This window comes from Drosophila eugracilis, unplaced genomic scaffold (assembly GCF_018153835.1).
Source record: "Drosophila eugracilis isolate 14026-0451.02 unplaced genomic scaffold, ASM1815383v1 contig_367, whole genome shotgun sequence".
In the NCBI taxonomy this organism is placed as follows: Eukaryota; Metazoa; Arthropoda; class Insecta; order Diptera; family Drosophilidae; genus Drosophila; species Drosophila eugracilis.
The window spans coordinates 458,395-464,394 of record NW_024573224.1 but is presented as its reverse complement, the minus strand read 5'-3'; positions in this window follow the sequence as shown (position 1 = coordinate 464,394).

Genomic DNA, 6,000 nt, shown 5'->3' with positions numbered 1-6,000 from the left:
AATCCAAATGCCAAGGTTGGCAAACTTATACCTCAGGAAGAAAGCCAAGCCAAGAACTTGCATATTCACGGACTTCATTTCCGTTTTCCATTAGAGCGGGGAAAATTTCATTTTCTGCCGCACTGATTGGGTCAGGACACGGGCCTCTCGACTTTGCCACTTTTCCTCCTCTGCTGTTCGTCCATCTTTCAGGCTAAAACAGGTGCGCAGATGAGTAAAGGTGGGAAAAACTAAGGAGGCAAAAAGGATGGAAATGGGAAATGCTGATGAAGGAGGCATCAGGTGAAAATGCGTGTATTTTGGCAGCTTGTTGAGTGTTTTCGCTTTAGCCGCTTACGATTGTTGCCTCGGTAACTGGCTTCTTCGCCATCTCCCCAACCACTTGTTATCACTGGTTGATTGCCTTTTAATTAGTTGGAAGCTGATTATGCAAATCTGGCCACAAGAACAACAAGTGCCAGTAGCAGCATGTATGCCAGTGATATATGGTATCGATTTAGCTAAGATTCCAGCAAGCCAAGGGGTTTGAAAAGTTTTATGGACCTGCCAGTTCTGGCGTTAATGTTTAATGGTACAGTTAGATCTGTGCTTTACAAATTTGAAATAATAAGAGATTTTTATTTGTAAAATATGAAAAAATAAAATTAATTTTGATATTTAAAATACAAAATTAGGCTTTCAAACTCTTTCGCAGTTATAAACCTAAGAAGCTTATCCCTAATACCCCCACGATTACTTCAAAGAAAGTTTAAAGCGAGTCACTGTCATGGGTGTAACCTGTAGTTACTTAAGCTTCCTTCAACATCCAACAACATTCCTCTTGTCTCTTGATTTATGTATATTTAATAATTCAGACTTTATCACGCCGAGCAGCAGAAACTTCCTGCAGAGTCTGGGCCTGTTTTTGCCACAATTCCAGCCACAAGCCAAAAGCCACCCAGAACTCACTTACTCATGTGACTGAGCATACAAATTCTGTATTCCACTTGGCTTGGCCAACTTGGCTTGCGAAAGAGCCAGCTATAGTGGACACCGAAAGAGATGGCGTGAGTGTGGGCAGAAGTGTGAGGGCGTAAAGAAATATCACTTACAGACATAAAAATGCAAATTAGAATGAGATATGCTGCAGTCCAGTTAGTGAGGTTGGTGGATGACATCTGTGGACCACAGAAACCAAAAAAGGGAATATGGAATACCAAGGAAAACTTTAACACCAAAGCTGGCCTAAAGCTGAAATCAAGAATGAATTATTGGATTCAAGCTGCAGGCCATCTTTTTGGTTTGTTCTTTTTTTTTTCTTAGCCCAAGCAGATTATTAGCCATAGCTTAGGGGAATAAATGCGACTGAATGTGGGTGGCATGGGGCAAAGAGCCAAAGTTTCTGAAATGCTTTCTGGGCCAAGTTTTCTCGCCGATTTCCCTTTGTGTTTTTGCAATTTTCGGCTAACATTATCGACACGTGCGACCCGTGATTTATGCAATGAACAGGGAAATATTTGAATAATTACATAAGTGCATGAATCAATGAACAGTGAAGGTCGTTAAAGATAAATTGCTTAAGTAAAAATTGTTTAATTTTATTAAAAATCATGAATATTTAATAAGTAGATAGAGAGAACAGAACAATGGGTTGATAAGCCAAAATACTTTCATTTTGAGCCGCTTTTAACTTGAAATAACTAAAGAAAAGGGTAGAAGGTTTTTTCTTGGTAGACCTATCACCTTTTTATCAGAATACTTACTTTAAATAAAAAAGCTTCCTCATTGTAAGTAAAATTCAATTTCGAATCTGTCACTCACGAGGGTTAAACAGCTTGACCTCATGAAAAGCGAGTGAAATGAGAAATATGAAAAACACTTTAATTTCCTGAACTTCTTTTACCTCAAGGACAATATCAGAGGGCATTTTCCTCAATAACAAATTGTTTTCATTCTGATGCTGTCAATCAAAAAGTGTCGAAAACATTTCAATAAGCCAAGTTCCTTGTCACCTGTTGCTCCAAGGTGAGATTGAGTGGCCATGTCAGCAGTTTAACAGTTCACTGGGCACACACGTAACAAACGAAAAGGCCAGGTATATACAATCAGAGAGAGAAGGCAATAGGAAGAAGACCATCTCAAGTGTCAAATGTGTTGAACTAGAAAAGTTCCAATAAAGATGAAAAAGAAAATACGAAATGGTTGGGGTTTTGAAATTGAATTTGCCTAAGGAGAAGTTTCCCAGCTCACATTCAGGCAGTGAATGTGTGTGAACGTGCGGTTGAGTGTGTGTGTGTGTGTGCAGAGGCCAAAGCTGTTAAATTTTAACGTTTTTGCCTTCTGGCAATTTGCATGCCTGTGGTTAAAGTGCTTATCATTATAATCAACACCCAAGCAACAAAATTCATGCAAATGGAAAGAGCCAAAGGCAAGTCGAAGGTTTATATACCCTTTTAGGTTTATAAAAAGGTAGATTACTTATTTCAGGTGAAATATTAGGAGTAAGAAGTCCATTGATTAGTTTTATTAATAAATAAATATTAAGTTTATAACCCTAAAACAAAGAATACATATTAACCAGCAAGTTTCAGTACAAGATTAAGTTAAAAACTTAATAAAAAATCTGAAACGCCTCGAAGTGCATATGAATATTAGCTTAAAACTTACTTTGTATTCTAAAAATTCCTCCTACAAGCACTGCAAACTTCATAAGCTAACAAAGCTTTCCAACTTTATAAACATTTTTACATAACCAGTAAAAATTCCTAAAATCATTTTCTCACGTGCCGAAGTGTGGGCCTTTCATTGTTATGAGTATTGTTGATGTGACAAGCTCATTTTACGTTTATTAACTTGACAGTCATCCAGTAGGGGGATTTTATTCAGGATATACACTCGTATATACAAAAATAACTCCCTTTGATACCAAAAAATATATTTCATTTATTTTTAGACTTACTGATAAGAGAAAAGCTCTGGCCATCCATGACCCCCATGATATAGATTTCGAATTACTCTAATTACTAGCCAATCTTTCTGTATATTTAGTTCATTTCCTGTGTTTGTTTGCCACTTGGCGATTTGTTTGATTTCCGTCTGCTTGATTAGGTTAATCGCACTAGCTAGTGATAAGCTTGTGATAGGCAAACGACTGGGATTGTCATCAATTATTGACAGAAGATAAAAGTTAGTAGCTATATTTGAAAATACAGAGCACGTGCTAGCTATTATTAAGTTATTAAAGTACCTTAAATACTTCTTTAAATATGAAAATGAAAGAAAAACTCGTTTTTATAAATAAATAAATCATTTTATGATTTCTATCTAAGAAGTAACTTTAGTTTATGCTTTTCTGAACACAAGTTATGCCCCATAATTCAACGGATTTGACTGCATTTCCGCCCTTAAGACAGTCAACAAAAACATATATATCTGGCTAGGATATATACGAGGATGAACCCATAGTCGGAAGACCCCCAACTGACAACACATTCATCAGGAGGTTTTGACTGCCGACGTTAACCCTTTTGGTCCTGTGTCACGCCTCCTTCGAAATCGTATAAAACTTTCACGGCATTTTCTATTTGTTTTCATTTTTTCCCCTTTCAGTTTTTCCCATTTCCCATTTCCCCTTTTTCATTTTGTTTTGTTTGTTGCGGCTTTTGGCAAATTCCAACGCTTCAACGGCACTTTAGTGAGGGGAGGTTTCCCCCCGCCAAAAACGAGAACAGGAAAACAATAAAAATTGAAAAGACTTTTCTCGCCCAGCAAACTCATTTGCATAGAATTTTGCTTGGCTAAACCGAAATACAATTTCCCCCACACTGCCATCGCCAAATCCTTGACTGATTTCCCTTTTAAAGCATTCTTTACTTTTCCTTTCATTCATTTCCTTATTTTATGTTTTTTTGATGCGCCACATAAAACTATTTATGAAATGCCGATGAAGAAGTTTTTTTCATGCCACACATATGGGATATGTTTTTCTTTTTTTTTTTGGGTTGCACTTTGGTCTGACCATCTCTCTTATGTTTTATGGCCAGGACTTTGTTTTTATGGCATTTCCTGCCCCCATGACTTTCCTCTAAATGCACAAGTAGAATCAGCCGCCTCGTAAACGTTAAAGTTACCAAAAAGAAAAAAAAAAGAGAAGCAACATTAATGTTGTGGAATGGAATGATGGGGAATGCTTTCAGCGTCATTTCAAATAAATCAATAGGGAGCTGATAAATCACAGTTCCGCTCATTGATTAGCTAACGATGCGCCCATAATTTCCCGGTATGTGAGAAAAAATGTGTGCCCCATGGAAAAATCAAATTAGCCTGGCTTTTGAAGGTTTTGAAGGGTGCAAAACAGAAGGGAATAACAGGAACGATTCAGATTTAATTAAAGCTTTTTTCCATGGATCATTCTTAACTTCTAAAATAAAGATATTTATTTTAAATCTATTTAATTTATTATCCCATATAAATCAAGTTAAATTTAGCTTACCAAATGCTGTTTTCTCCTTATACTTAAGTCAACTTCAGGGAGTTTGTTAAATATTTAATGTGGCACGTTTCTTAAATTTCGCTTTGTCGCCTCGCGATTCGCGTCGCTACACACATTCACATATACATATTTTATATGTTCTGATGGTATTATTTTTTTCGTTTTTTTATTTACGACATTTAATTTGATATTTATGTACTTTGATTTTCATTACACGATGCGGATTTGCAGGCCGCTTAACCTGCTCAAAAAAACAAGAGAAAACGGAATGTCGAATGAATATATATATTAAGGACACGCGTTGCTCATATAATTCGGTTTTATTTGATTTCATTTCATTTTTTGTTGCGTGTTTTTATTTCCGTTTGGTTTTGGATTTGAACGTCTGCTGGGGGGGCAAAAGGAATGGGGATGGGGATGGGGATCATCCGCTTTGGAGGCGTGACAACAAAATTATTGCCGAGATAAATGAATCTCGGCTCGTCATATAAAGTGAGTTGGTATTTCCTCGCCTGAATAAGGAAAATTTCTGGAAAGCTCTTCAATTAAATTGCTTGAAAAATTGATGCGCTCAGCATAACTGGAGGAAACTCATGGCATGCCCTTTCTTTACTTTTCTCGCACACTTTTGCAGCAGGTCCTTGCCGGGGGCCTCAACAATGCATAACAAATTTAAACAGCAAATTAGCCTTGGTTTTGTGAGGTAGAACTTGGCAATACCCTAACCCTAACAATGTGATAAGAAAAGTTGTAGGAAAAATGTGTAAAGTACTATTTGCTTTTATCATGATAAAAATGAAAGTATTTTGTATTTTAATTTATATTGGAAAGATGCTTCTTCCGAAGTAATCATTACTCAATGTTTGCTACAGTAAAAAAATCTTTATAAATTTTTTAAAAATTTATAAATTTTACTAAACTGAAACAAACTTCCTGTAAGAGAATATAGAGGCCCACGTCTCTCTCCTGCTGAGTTATTTTCATTAAAATTTTTGGTTATTTCTATAAGAGCTTCCGCGCTTGTCTCTTCTACTGCCTAGCTCGCTGTTCGCTTGAATTAATTACGCAATTTAACTGTTTTTTCCTGCAAATCGCATTATAAAGTGGTTTTTGATGTTGCCCCTACGGAGGATTTTACTGTGGCAGGTGCAATCGGGAAAAAGTTGTTCTACGGGGCGTATGCTTAATGCCACAGCAAAGCGTTTATGGAACACATTAATTAAAACTGTGTAAAGTGCGTAGGGGAATTATTAACATAATTTATTATTGCCAAGGATTTGGAAAATGAATTTCTTTCCTTCATTAAATATTTACACGGTGAGCGATTCTTTTTGGGTTTACAGCTTTGCCTTGTTTCAATAATTTTTTCTTATTAAAGTTAAAAATGTGTTGGTACTTAAATTTGGTTATTATTTTTGAAAGTTATAAAGTTGCTTGTTAAATATTGTTCTTTGTATTCTTTATAGAAAGTCTTAGCTTTAAGGAAAGACACTTTTATGTATGAGCTATTAATTTTCCATTGACTAAGT